General features: G+C 37.5%; 1 protein-coding gene across 1 annotated transcript in view; it reads left to right on the top strand.

Annotated features, from left to right (window-relative positions):
- Positions 1-972: 972 nt before the first annotated feature.
- HS3ST5 (heparan sulfate-glucosamine 3-sulfotransferase 5) overlaps positions 973-15,271 on the top strand; it is a 153,952-nt gene continuing 139,653 nt past the window's right edge. Inside the window, exon 1 of the mRNA XM_042937377.1 lies at positions 973-1,138. The gene's annotated coding sequence lies outside the window, so the exon portion shown is untranslated. The remainder of the gene's footprint in view (positions 1,139-15,271) is intronic.

The raw sequence follows: 15,271 nt of genomic DNA, 5'->3' as shown, positions 1-15,271 counted from the left end.
CCTGCATTTCTTGCCCAGCATGCTTCTTATAGCTAATGGGCCAGAGTGGAATCATGTAACCATTCTTAGCAGTTGGAAGACTGGGAAAGTGAACATTTGATTTGATTTTCTGTTCTCTATGTATGAGACATAGAAAGGAAGAAGAAAGTTGAGCATGGTTTTGGGGTGGCCAAGCATTAGAATCTTCCATGAAAAACTGTTGTTTTACAAGTGTAGTCTGTGCTTACGTGTGTATTACACTCTTGTCATTTTGTATTTGACTTTGTATTTATCTGTGTGTGTTGCTTTCTCTGCCCTTGAGGAGAATATTTTCATGATCTGTTACCAGTTTTAAAAATAGATGTTTTATTCCCTTTTTCCATTAGCCACTACCAATGTCTGCTTAACTTACTCAGCAAAGATGCTAGAATTTTGGTTTCCCTAAGTAGGCAACACAGATTGACTAGAAAGGATATTATTTTTGTTTATGTCTAGTTATCTTGGCAAGCATTACCATGTGAAAGAAAATATAGCAGAAGCACCAGATGATTCCATTGGGATTTTGTATAAGTATCACATTTTATCTTTTGTGGGGTGTGATAGAGTCTCATGTAAGGATATATTTCCAACAGAACTCATCAACCTTGACTTAGAAAGAAATCCAGTGCCAAAATCTGGCATCTGCACATCAAAGATAAAATTAGTAATACCACTTGATGCAGCGTTTAGACGAAATAGTCAATGAAAGCAGTATGAATTCCAGCAGAATCCTCTGCAGACAGCAGCATCATGCAATCCTGACTTCACAATGACATGAAATTTTAAATGACAACTGTGCTAAATCAGGGAGCCGCAAACCCAGGCCAAGTTTAAATTTAGTAACACTGCCAGTTTACTGAAAATAACCTTCTCCGTAGCAGATTCTCTATGAATTTCAGGTGACCGACTACTTGTTTTTCTGTCCTGTTCAGAGATAATCAGGTACCCGGAGGCTCCAGCACTGGTACCTAACCTTGTCAATGGCGTTTCTGGTGTCCACTTCCGGAGTCTCCCTGGCCGGCTTTGAAATACGTGGAGATTAGAGAGTCCGCTGCATATATTCTTGAAACTTTCCACCGTACGTGCTCAGACTTTTCTGAATAAGCATAAGGATTTGAAGGTAAGTGAATTTTGGAAGTCACTCACATGGCTGTGTAGCTCTTAATTATGTCAAAAGTGAATATTTACTATATTTAACAAAATATATAAAAGTAATAGCAGTTATTGAATATTAGGAAAATAGCCGTCTATGTGCAATTCCATAGCAAAAAAAGGAAAATCAAATACAAAGTTTGAAAGTTGGTATATGTCGTGTAAATGTAAATACAGGTGGTATTCTTGATAACTGATAATCAGTTTCACACAAAAACATCACAATAATCACAGTGGTTCTCAAATTGTAATGTGTGTGAGAGTCACTGGGTGGGGAGAGGGTCTGTAAAATTCTGATACCTGGTTATACTTCACAGAGAGTTAGATTGACTGGATCTCAGATGTGACCCAGCAACCTGAATTTTTATTTACTCACGTCAAAATGATCCTGATGAATGTGCGTCTTGGGCCTTTGGGAAATGCTGAAGTTGGCACTCAAAATAATATGCTTCTGGGCGCCTGGGTGGCTCAGTCTGTTTTGCATCAGACTTCGGCTCAGGTCATGATCTTGCAGTTCGTGGGTTTGAGCCTCATGTCGGGCTCTGGGCTGACAGCTCAGAGCCTGGAGCCTGTTTGGGCTTCTGTGTCTCCCTCTCTCTCTGCCTCTCCCCCACTCACGCTCTGTCTCTCTCTCAAAAATGAATATTAAAAAAATATATATGCTTCTAATTTTCAAACTTTATATTAAATTGGGTTTTATGCTGTTTCCTTTGGCTACAAGAATAAATAAGGAAGGCACATTTAGCACAGAGGTGCTCAATTAGTGCTCTTTTTGTGACCCCCCCCCCACCCCCAAATTGAATTGTTAGTTCTCTTTTAATACTTCTTTTTCAAGTTCAGCATGATGGGCTAGGTCCCAGGGCTCCCTATCTTGCTTTCAGAGTAAGCTTGCGGTCTTTAACCGGTTCTCCGTTCTCTGTAATGTTTTAATTTATTCAGATGTTTATGCTTAGTGGATCAATTCTAAGAACCATCTGAGAAGATAGGAATAATGAGTTATTACCAGGATTGGCTAAGCATTTCTTTATTTTTGAAGTTTATTTTCTTTTCCTCTTAACTTGGGAAACTCAGCCTTAGATTTTTCAAAAGAACAGATTTGCTTAACACATCATCAGCTACTCATTTTCCTTTGCACATAAAAACTTCTAAGTCATGTGCTACCTTAACACAGGTTATACGCACATTTATTGAATATCATTTTATTATATTTCTTAATCTCATTTAGCAACTTCATCTTTACTGTGTGCAATTTTAAGTTAATGAAAAGTTTGGTTTTCTTACTCCGGTGATAAAAGTGATTAGTAGAGACATATTCAGAACAGGAAGTGTGATGATTCCTTAAAGGTACAACATGATATTATTTTCGCAGTGAAGAGTGAAGTTTTTAATTAAAATTCTTTGATTGAATTTCATTTTTTTTCACCCTATAAGTCTCTGTGTGCACATGTTCATATTGTATACAATTTCTTGTCAGTAAAATATCAAGTGGCAAAAATAAACCCTTAATAAAAAAAAAAGTATATCCCTGTAGTGGCAATTAGCTTATACATATTAGCTATTAGTATTACACAAAGAAAATGAATATAGACGTGGTTAAACAAGGTAGCACTTTTTTCAAGTAATCTAAAGATTTACAGAATTAGATCAACTGTAATCATGAATTTTTACATACATTTGTTGTCAGTGTTGTTCTCAATAGGCAATGCTCTCATTGCCATATCTGATGATAAAATCCTAAAACCTATAGTCCCCAAATTGTAAACTCCTCAAATATGTACTATACAAGTTCAATGAAGTTCTCAAATAAGATTTAATAAAGCTTTCAGTGCCAATCTTCTGTAATATTTTTATTTCAGAGAAATATAGAAAGTACGCTTCTGCTTTTTCTTTTTTGTGTTCTTTTCCTTTTTTTCCTTCTCAGAAGAGCAGATGGAGAGAGAATGAAATTGTGTCCTCGAGTGAGTCACGTTCATTATCATTGGCATATTTGTCTTAAGTTGTGGCTCCCTAAAGAAAACTTACAATGTAGTTTCAGGGAACCTGAGTGAGACAACCTCCAGACACAGGAAGTAAAATATAACAACAAAAGGATAAATTATAGAAACTTTTTTTAAATTTTTTTTTAATGTTTATTTATTTCTGAGACAGAGAGAGACAGAGCATGAGTGGGGAAGGGGCAGAGAGAGAGAGGGAGACACAGAATCCGAAGCAGGCTCCAGGCTCTGAGCAGTCAGCACAGAGCCCGACGTGAGGCTCGAACTCGTCAACCACAAGATCATGACCTGAGCTGAAGTCAGACGCTCAACTGACTGAGCCACCCAGGCGCCCCTAGAAACTTTATTGAAGCATAGAAGCATAAAGTTTTAGAACAGAAATGGACCATTAAGATCTTCTAGTCTGGCCCCTCATGTATAATAACATTTTTTCTCTTCCAAACTTGCTGCATAGAAGGTTAGTACAAAGAGCAGGAATCATCAATCTGGAGAGCTATGATTTTTTAACGAGCGAAACTAAGCAAGTGTTTTTCAGTAATGATTTCTTGGGTAAGGAAGGCTAGAAGGAAATTTTCATCCAAGATGAAGGTTGAAGAGGTAAAGACAATACCTGAGTACTTATGTCATTGAACTTAAAGTCATCAATTCTTTTAGTTGTCAGTAGATTATCTTTCATGTCATTCATTTAAAAATGAAAACAGCCAATTGAGGTCTACCTCAGGTTTGGTCAGCTTTATATGGAAATCTGATGTTGAAGGAGAAAAAGAGCTCAGAGTAAGATACAGCTTAGGATAGTAGAGCCATCTGGGACCATTCACAATATAGGAGAAAGGAGATTTAGCTATGTAAGAATCTCTGGGAGTGTTAGTGTTATTATGAAATAGTATAATAATGATATTTGTGAAATATCCAAAAAGATTAAAATGTATTTATTATTCTCAATTTAAGAAGTTGGAAAGTCATGAACATTTATGTAGTAAAGTATAATTTTTGATGTGTGGGAAATGCTCATAATGTGCTATAAATGAAAACAACAAGTTACAAACCATATTATGATGTGGTCCCATTTTTATTAAAAAAACAACAACAGATGCGTAGGAAGAAAATTGGAATGATATATATCAAAATATTTTTAATGGTTATGCTCAACTGATAAACTATGGTTGATTTTTATTGCTTCTCAGGGTATGTAAAACTGTTTCTAAGTATGGATTATTAATGTAATTTAAAAATATTTTTCAAGGGCTGGGAAAATGTTCAGTTATCTGGAAATTTACTTTTGTAGAATTGTAAGGTAGTCCTGAAAATGTTTGTTTAAAATAGTCTTAAAGGGGGGCACCTGGGTGGCTCAGTCGGTTAAACGTCCGACTTCGGCTCAGGTCATGATCTCGCAGTCCGTGAGTTCAAGCCCCGTGTCGGGCTCTGTGCTGACAGCTCAGAGCCTGGAGCCTGCTTCAGATTCTGTGTCTCCCTCTCTCTCTGACCCTCCCCCGTTCATGCTCTGTCTCTCTCTGTCTCAAAAATAAAATAAACGTTAAAAAAAATTTTTTTTTAAAAAAGAAGAAAAAAAATAAAATAAAATAGTCTTAAAGGAAGGCTCTCGATCTTATAGTATTAAACTGATTTAAATATGAGAATATTACTTACAATTAGAGCAAAATGATTTTTAGATATAAATGTTCATTTGTGGATATTGTACTAAACTAAAATTTTCAATTTTCCCTCTTCATTAAACACTGATAACTTCAGATTATGACAGTTAATTCCTTAGAAATATCCTTTATTTCTTGAATCAGATAATTCCAATGTGCGGTTCAGGAATTTTCTAACTATAATAGCTTGCTCCATTTGGAGGATAATTTTATATGTTTGGTTACATTAGTGTTAATATGTCTTTGTTCTTTAAATCTCCAGCGTAACATACGGTTAGTCTCACCATTATTACTACCAGCTGTGGTTGGCCTATGATTTTTGTTCATTCTGTCTGAATCCAAAGTAATTAGCTCTTTAGTTTAATGACAATATTTGTTAATGGGTTTTTAGGGCCAAATTCTGCTGTTAGAGAGTGGGTGGTATATTTGAAGATAGAATCTGGCCCTTATGTTTTAAGCATAAGCTGTGTAATTTGATTTCAAAATGATGGTTTAGAGAGTTTGGGGTAGGAAAACTGAATCTACATTTATCTGAAGTTTCTCAGTTTCAAGAAACAGAAAATGAAAGTGACAATTTATGTAAACGAAAAACAGACCCACTGAAAATTCTCTAATACAGCTATCCTGCATGAGTCATTCCGTACATAGTTGGAATAAGAAAAGAAATGATAATTTTCAAGCAGACGTTAGGTAGATTCTCTTATGTCATGGGGCACATGTTGAGTCCTTTAAGTGCAATGAAACGCTTTTGGTCATTGTATTTTTTTCAGCTTTATTGAGATATAATTGACATATAACATTATATAAATTTAAGGTGTACAGTATGATGATTTGATACACATATATATTGCAAAATGATTACCACAATAAGGTTAGTTAACATATCCATCAGCTCCCATGATTAAGAGAGTAGATCTTAAATGTTCTGACCACACACAAAAAAATGATCATTGTATTTTTTTAAGGACTCAGTGAAATGAAAAGAACCTTTGCCTGGGATCGCTGGGGTTCAAGATCGGACTCAGCTTCCTAGTAGTGGCATGACCTTGGAGAACTCTCTTTTCCTCTCCTTGGGCTTCAGTTTCTTCATCCTAAAATAAGGCCTTTGTTGTTGATGATCCTAGTGTCCCCTTCCAGCTCTGAAATGATAACTCACAGTGCTTTAAAAAACACTATGGGGAAGGCACAGGACGGCAAGGAATATGCAATGACTTGAGCTTAACGAATAACAAATCATTAAGTCTTGGGGTGCCTGGGTGGCCCAGTCGGTTGAGCATCCGACTTCAGCTCAGGTCATGATCTCGCGGTTCGTGAGTTCGAGCCCGGCGTTGGGCACTGTGCTGACAGCATAGAGCCTGGAGCCTGCTTCGAATTCTGTGTCTCCCTCTCTCTCTGCTCCTCCCCCGGTCATGCTCTGTCTCTCTTTCTCTCTTTCAAAAAAACATTAAAAATATAATAAGTAAATAAATCAGTAAGTCTACTAAAAGGTACTTTGGAGACATTTTGGCCTTAAGAACTCACCTTCAATGAACGATGTGGTACTTTCGGCCTACGCTGGGAGGTTATGTGGAAGAGACTATAGGCTTGCTCCATCGGAAGTATTCAAGGAGACCAATTTTGGCAAAAGTTAAAAAAGGAAACAAAACTCCTCTAATAACGGTTGAGATATCTAACAATGGAAAAAGATGCCTTGGGAGATCATGAATTCGCTGTCATCATAGGAAAGAAAGTGGATCCCAAGGGTTATATGACCTGCCAACTGCCTTTCATGGTATAAAAGCTAAAAGCAAATATACTGAGCAGAGAGGAACTCAGGAAGTGCTGTTATCAATGAGCCCTCCTGGAGGTCACTGTTGGAGGACAAATTCCATCAAACCTAGAAGTGACCATGGCAACAACTGCAAAAGAACTGATTGTGAGCATTGACCAGTTTAACCCTAAAACTAAATCTGAAATACGTATGTAGATGAGGGTGGCAGACAGATCATACCAGCAAAACTCCCTATAGATCTAAAGCAACCAACAAGAATTAGGAGGATGTGACAGGAGTTAAGTGGTATATTGGCTTTACGCTTAATATCTAGGGATTGGTGGGTACCATTTCCACCTGACAAAGCAAGTTCTAGAAGTATTACAGAGTAGGAAAAAAAGGCACTAAGAAAGTGATGTCCAACATTAGGTCACAAAGAATGGGGGAAGAAAGAGGGGAAAAAATGCTTTTTCTGTGCTCATAATAGAGAAATGGTCAATATTCTAAAGGTACAGAAGATCAAAGTTATATGAAGTTACTGACTTCACATATATATGTTATTACATGAACTTAACAAAGTCATAAATTAGAAGTAAATGTGCACCCTATTAAATATGCTTAAGAAGCTACATATAAATATCAAACAAGGTGAACAGACCATATAATGACTGATTTTCAAAACCTTTAGCAGAAAACTTAAAATATTATGGAATAATGTCCCTGTCATATCTTTCATATTAATAAATGTAAAGAAACGCATTGATTTGTTTAACAGAAATTCTTTTTAGACATTTTTTAATGTTTTATTTATTTTTGAGAGAGAGAGCATGAGTGGGAGCTGGGGAGGGATAGAGAGAGAGGGGAAGAGAAGATCCAAAGCAAGCTCTGTGCTCACAGCAGCAAGCCCGATGTGGGGCTCGAGCTCACAAAGTGTGAGATCATGATCTGAGCTGATGTCGGACACTCGACCAACTGAGCCGCCCAGGCACCCCGAAAGAAATTCTTTTCGATTAGATCACAATGCAGAAGCAAATTATAAGCTTGTATACAAGGATGAAACCAAAACAAAGTTATTAAAAATTTTAAAAATGAAAGGGTAGGTGAATACAGCCTAAATATTTTACGAGTTCGAATTTTACCATCAGAAAAGGTAAAATTTAGAGGCACCTGGCTGGTTCAGTCGGTGGAGCACACAGCTCTTGATCTTGGGGTTGTGGGTTTGAGCCCCATGTTGGGTGCAGTGATGGCTTAAAAATAAAATATTTAAAAATTTTAAAGAAAAAGCAGAAAAGGTGAAATTTGGGGCCAAAAAACATTAATTAAGGCAAAAGAGGGACTTTATAGTGGATACTCATATAATGAAGGTATACAGTCATAAATAAATAATAGCTTTAAGGGCTATCATAGAAGTTTGTTCGGCAAATAAACCTAACTTCTGAAAACATCCCAAGATATAGCCATAGTCCATATTTTAGTCCAAAAAGTAATATTCTCTGTTATAAAGCAAAACACTTATATTGAAATTTATTTTCAAGGGAAAATATTTCTGTATCAAAACAAAACTACCTATTAACCAAAAATTAAGTACTTGACTGAGGACGATTTTTTTTTTCATTATCAGCACAAAGGAGTTACAAGTTGCTTCTCATAGGAAGAAAACACAAACCATAGATTCCACTAAACATATACATTAAACTTATTTGATTTGAAAGAAAATGGACAGTTCAGACTCCCCCCCCCCCAACCCCGACAGGCATTCTTTTTTTTTTTCTAAGTTTATTTATTTATTTTCTTTTAAGTTTATTTTTATTTTGAGAGAGACAGAGACAGCACCAGCAGGGGAGGGGCAAGAGAGAGACAGAGAGAGAGAGACAGAGAGAGAGAGAGAGAAAGACAGAGAGAGAGAGACAGAGAATACCATGCAGGCTCCACACTGTCAGTGCAGAGCCTGATGCAGGGCTCAAACTCACGAACCTTGAGATCATGACCTGAGCCAAAATCAAGAGTTGGACGCTTAACCAACTGAGCTATCCAGACGCCCCTGTTGTTTTTTTTTTTTTTTTTTTTTTAACATTTATTTATTTTTGAGAGAGAGGGGAGACAGTGCAGCGGGGAAAGGGCAGAGACAGAAGGAGACACAGAATCCCAAGCGGCTTCCAGGTTCCAAACTGTCAGCGCAGAGCCTGACGCAGGGCTTGAACCCACGAACCCTAAGTCCATGACCTGAACTGAAGTGGGACTCTTAACCAATTGAGCCACCAAGGTGCTCCCCACTGACAGGTATTTTTAGCAGCAGGATATAATTTCAGAGTTTTTGCAGTTAAGAGGTTTCTGCTGAGCCAAAATTTTCATTCTGCTTAGGAATGCAGATTGTAATCGTTGCTGCCCTCATTTTGCAGATTCCTACGTTCAGTAAGGAACAACTAGGTAACTTTAGTTCTAAGTTACCACACCCTTCAAGCATAGTCCCATCAACTCAACTTAGTTATCATGCAAAGCCGCTTAGCCTCACAAGTGAAATGGAATACAGTTGAATTGCTTTTCTAATGTAATACCTATTTATAATAAATGCAAAGTGGTTTATGATGGCAGACTTGGTAGAGCATGAGAAATTATGAGGGAAAAAAGCTTATTTTTTTTTTCTGACCTAAATTGTGAAGAAATGTCATGTATGCTAGTGGGTGACACTCCTATTAAAATAAAAAGAGAAAAATATTCAAAACTAAAAATTTAATACATTGGCCTTTATGATCTATTACTTCAGCAAAAAGAAATTTAAATGAAGCTATTATATTTCAGAATAGCATTTTATTCCTAGGTAGCACAGTTTTTCTAATTTACATAAATTCTCTCTAGTTTAATTTCTTTCGGTCCTACTAGGCCTCAACCACGTGGGCCAGAATCCCCTCACTTTTGTTTGAAAAAGTAGGGGCGCCTGGGTAGCTCAGTCAGTTGAGCAACCGACTTCAGCTCAGGCCATGATCTCGCGGTCTGTGAGTTCGAGCCCCGCGTCAGGCTCTGTGCTGACAGCATAGAGCCTGGAGCCTGCTTCCAATTCTGTGTCTCCCTCTCTCTCTCTGCCCCTCCCCCACTCATGCCCTGTCTCTGTCGCAGAAATAAATAAACATTAAAAACCTGCATATCAAGATAATCCCTTCTTTAAAAAAAAAAAAAGAAAGAAAAAGTAAACATGGCTCAAATCTCATCCTTTGTCTGCTGATGGTAGAAAAACCAAGTCTGTAACAAATGCAAGTTAAACTACAGAAATCACACATTACCATAAAGTAGATTACTAAGGTTTTGGTCTTATCCTTTGAGTAAGAACATTCTAGATGGTAGTTTCATTCATCAAGTCAGGTGAGATGGCGCCTGAGCCGATGTTTTACAACCGCGAGCTGCTCTGGCTCAGGTAATTCTGTTTGCTCTTCCATTAACTGATCTTCGTTCATGAGTAAGGTATGTATGCCAGGCCACGACAGCTCCATTTTCATTGTGCCTGCTCAATATTGCCAAATGTAAGGATCGATTTGTACAACAAGGGAAGTAAAGGTCTATCTAAGCCCGATAGGTAATTTATAAACTGTACTGGCTTGAAATGTATTTGTTTTTTATGCATAGTAGTGTGATTCCAGCCGAGAATCAAGACCCATACCTGGATACGTGATAACCCAGTGTAAACTTCATTTCTTCATTCATTCAACAAGTATACGGGTAGTAACTACTAAGTGCCAGGATGTTCTAGGACTTGAGATGTGCCCGCGAACAAAACGTGGCCATTTGGCGGGGGACATGCAGACAATAAAAATTAATCATAACAAGTAAGTGAATTACATAATGCTATAGACAACAAAAAGGCATGAAAGAAAGAGAACGAAGTAAGACAGGCAGGGAGAGAGTGATAGGATGCAGGGCAGTAGGAGCCGATCTGATACTGTTGTACCAGGACCCGCTCCTCTGGCAGATGTTTTTCTACGTTCAGTCTGGCTCATTTTGAGAGGGAGGGGGCGGGTGGGGTGCAAGTGAGTGGGGGGCAGAGATGGAGAGAAGGAGAGAGAAGCAGGGCTCACCCCAGGTGGGGTGGGGCTCATGTTTTACCAAAGGGGGGCTCGAGCTCACCCCATGTGGGGCTTGAACTCACAAACCATGAGATCATGATCTGAGCCAAAGTCAGATGCTTAACCCACTGAGCCACCCAGGAGCCCCCAGTCTGGCTGTCTTAAAATCAGAATATGTGGATTGGACTTGGAGGGTGGAATCATTATTACATGACATTTCCAAATGTTCTTATTTTAATGACAAGCTCCCATACATTGACATTCATGCTTGAGATAATTACCTTAGAGTTTACCCAAATTAAAGCAATCAACTTCATGTGTTTTCTAAGTTTTAGCTTTAGAGTTCTTTGCTTGGTTTTATTACAGGTGATCTAATTAACAAGTGCTCTCCAAGTAGTACTGTGGAATTTCCAGGGGGGTCAAACAGTGAAGAATAAAAAATGATCTTAAATTTAAATGTTTTCCTTTGTCCTGACACTTTATAATTTATGGAGTAGTTTTAAATTATGGCATGACTATAGCCATAATCCTTGTCAGTGATGTTAAGCGATGCCAAATTAGTTCAAAAAGGTCTAAACATCCCATAAGAATATATTAACTTTTAGAATTAATCTGGATTTTGAAAGTAGTTAGGACCCTTGAGATAAGATTCTTGATTATCAGAAAAATGAGGACTGAACTCTACATTTGAGTACGCATTGAAAAAAAAAAAAAAAAAAAACCTGGGGCGCCTGCGTGGCTCAGTCAGTTAAGCCTTCAACTTCGGCTCAGGTCATGATCTCGCAGTCGGTGAATTCGAGCCCCGCATCAGGCTCTGTGCTCACAGCTCAGAGCCTGGAGCCTGCTTTGGATTCTGTGCTCCCCCCCTTCTCTGCCCCTCCCCCACTCATGCTCTGTCTCTCAAAAATAAATAAATGTTTAAATTTTTTTTTTAAACAACCTAGAGTCATTTTGAATTTATTCATATTGTGATGCCACTTTAAGAACTATTTTTATGGGGCACCTGGGTGGCTCAGTCGGTAAAGCATTCGACTTCAGTTCGGCTCATGATCTCACGGTTCGGTTCGTGAGTTCAAGCCCAGTGTCAGGCTCTGTGCTGACAGCTCAGAGCCTGGGGCCTGCTTCAAATTCTGTATCTCCCTCCTTCTCTGCCCCTCCCCAGCTCACACCGTGTCTTTCTCTCTCTCAAAATAAATAAACATTAAAAAAAAGAATTATTTTCATGTTGATCATCATGTGCTACCAATGCTATAGCATCACAGCCTCCTGGAACTGGAAGTGATCCCAGAAATTGTCTTCCAACTGCTTATATTTTGCAGGTGTGAAAACTGAGTCCCACAGAGGGTACTTAATTTGTGCAGGTTAAATAGTATGTGCAGTTCTAGGAGGCCAGTTAGTGGTAACACTGGGACAGGAATACATCCTTTAAAATCCCAGTAGAGTATGTTTCCAGGTACATCCCTCTATCCGAGATTTTCCACTGCTTATTATTAAAATAATGTTTCTTTTAAAACAAGGAGTTTTGCTGATACCTTTGAATTCCACAAAGTAATCTTAATAGTGTGTCTGCGCTCCCAGAATGGTCTTGCTTATTTGATAACCTCTACAGCACTACCAGAATTACCTTTAAAAAAAAAAAAAATTAGAATGATCTTTTGAGATTTCTTTCTTTGAAAAATAAATGAAATTATTTATGAAGCCATGAAATTAACTTACCCGTTCATCAGTAGATACAGCACAAATGAAATGCAACTGTATTAGTTTTCAAGGAATTGTGGAAGAAGAAAGTTATAAATAGTAAAATGCTGAGTTTAGAAAGCAGCTTAAGTAACATCTGGGCCCTGGGTCCCTTGGCGTCCTTAGGAAATGATACAGGCTCCTGTGAGAGCTCTCTGAATCCTCAGAAGGGAAAATTATGTAACGCATTGGAAAATAATTTTAGTAGATTTAATAGAGCAGAGAGGCAGTATATTCAAAACACAAAAAGAAAAGTGTAAAAAACTGCTAAGACCAGGGAGTTTTATATGCCAGAAAAAAAAAAAAACAAAGAAAAAAACAATTAAATCAGTATCAATTAATTTCCTAAGACAGCTTCTAGTTTAAGCATTACAATACAGCTTAAAATGTTGTACATTCTGTGCTTAGAAATGGATTCTAAATTCGCTTGCAATGAACGATATAACCATGGCTTTATAATGACAAAATTGGGCTTTCTCATTGACAGAAGAGAATTAATATGTATTTCCAGGCATATTATTTATTGAACTAATATAATTTAAATCTTAAGTGAATTAAAAAGTATGTGTAACATTAGGTATGTGGCTCTAAGTGATTGATGATGATGATTATGGAAAACAGCTGTAAATACCTGGGGTCCAGCCGACTTCATGAGTACTTGTGAACTTACCAAGGTTTTGATGGTTTTGTCTGATAGTGAATGAAGTTCACCGTACAGTCTGACCAATTTTTACTTGCTATTGTGCACTTGTAAATCCTCTAAGACTAAGACACTAAAAACTGGACGTTCTATCTATTCCAATATTCGAAACACAGTTCAATTAAAGTCTTCTGTAGTAAGTAAAGTTAATTGAAAATTTTAATTTAAAACTACATCTGGTTCTTATTAATGTGATGGCTAATTATTAACATCCTAACATTAGGCATTTTAGGCTAATTGTTTATTATTTTCAACAATAACAAAAAAGATGTTTAAGAAAATACAAGGCTAATATATTTCAGATTACCAATGAGGAGGAAAACTGAAAATAACTGATTTATGCTTATTTTTGATTGATTGAATTCATTTTGTCTGAAGCCCTTAGTGATGTCTTTGGAAATTTCTGTCCCTTTTTTTCCTCTCCCCCCTTCCATGAATATTTATGTGATTTAGAAGGCATCACATTTTTTGCATATTCTTTTCCCAAAGGAACATTTTTCCCCATTTTTAATCACTTCATAGGTGAATTGCTCTCTGATAACCAAGGGAATTAGTGGGCCAGACTTCCCTTTTATGTAAATCTAGGTGATCAGAGTGTCTTAGTTTGCCACTTGAGCTGAATAAAATTGAATATACCTTTGCCTTTCATTGTCTTTTCACACATTATGTAAATTGGTAAGAATAAAGTAATGTGATTGAAAGTATGGTTTGACAGACAATATCATGTAATATAATATCCAAATACTTATAAGCTAGAAATAGTGCCTTGAGGCACCACATTTATTGTGAATGAGCATTTGCACTTATACATTTTTGTCTAGAGCTCAGACTTGCACAATAAATCACTTACAGTAGAAAGTAGAACCGGTTTCAAAAGGGTAACAAAGAAATAGCAAATGCCATTTCTTCCCGCAAAGCGCTTTCAGTCTATTTGGGGAAGTAACGCACAGAGACATAAGACGGAAGTCAGGTTGTAAATACACAGAGTTAATAATAATAGCAATTCTATATGGATTGACATGGACATTATAAATTCTCCTTCTGTATTTTATATGTAAATAAATGCAATACATAGAAAAGCTTAATCCAAAAGTGGCACTCGGGTGCATTTCCTAATAATTTGGACGCAACATAAAGTCATGAGGCGCCTGGGTGGCTCAGTTGGTTCAGCGTCCAACTTCAGCTCAGGTCATGATCTCACGGTTTGTGGGTTTGAGCCCCGCGTCGGGCTCTGTACAGACAGCTCAGAGCCTGGAGCCTACTTCAGACTCAGTGTCTCCCTCTCTCTCTGCCCCTCCCCACTCACACACTCTCTCTCTCTCTCTCTCTCAAAAATAAATAAACATTAAAAAAAATTTTTTTAAGAAAGTTCAGTAGTTGATTCTTAACAGGAATCAGATAATACCATCTCACCCTAAGCCAGATCAAGGCATCCCATTCCCTGCTTCGTCGGCGTGGTCTGTGTGGATTCCAGCTCACTCCCAGCTCATCAGGAAATGGCATTACTCTTTCAAACCTTCATACCTATTGAAAGGCTCCGTATCTTTCAACCAAGTTTCCTCCTTTCCGAAGGAATCAAAATTTTCAACACTGAGGTTTTGAGTCTTATTTATTTTCTAAAGACAATTATTCAAACCAATATATATTTGAGTAAATGTCAAGGACATTTGTCACTGAAACTTGAACTGCTTAGTTATTCAGATAACAAAATGAAAATATGCTTTTTTGTTTTGTTTAACCTTGGCATAGAAAACCATCTCATTTTAATGGGAAATGTGGGGGGAGTCCCATTTTGTCCTGGTTAGTGGGAGGGCCATCCGTGAATGGATTTGCTGATACTAAACAAGGTGTTAGAGAATGGCAATTAAGAACGTGACCTCTGGAGTCAGATTGCCTAAATTCAAATCCCCAGTTCTGCCACTTACTATCTGTGTGACCTTGGACACCTTCAACTTGCTAAGTCTCAATTTCCTCATACGTAAAATGCAGACGATAATGTTGCCAACATCAGAGGACTGTTGAGATTAAAGGAGATGAGTCACGTAAAGTACTTTGTGGGCTCAATAGATATAAACCACTCACATTTCTACTATTCCACATGGCTTCTCTCTTCTCAAAAATGCAATCTTGTCATGCAACGCTTTGAACCCTGACTGTTCCTTCATTTCCATTGTTTCCATTAACGTGGAAATGAAGAAACCATAAATACGTAA

Source organism: Panthera leo, chromosome B2 (genome assembly GCF_018350215.1).
Source record: "Panthera leo isolate Ple1 chromosome B2, P.leo_Ple1_pat1.1, whole genome shotgun sequence".
NCBI lineage: Eukaryota > Metazoa > Chordata > Mammalia > Carnivora > Felidae > Panthera > Panthera leo.
Note: the sequence above shows the minus strand (reverse complement) of the source record. Positions and strands in the feature narration are given on the sequence as shown.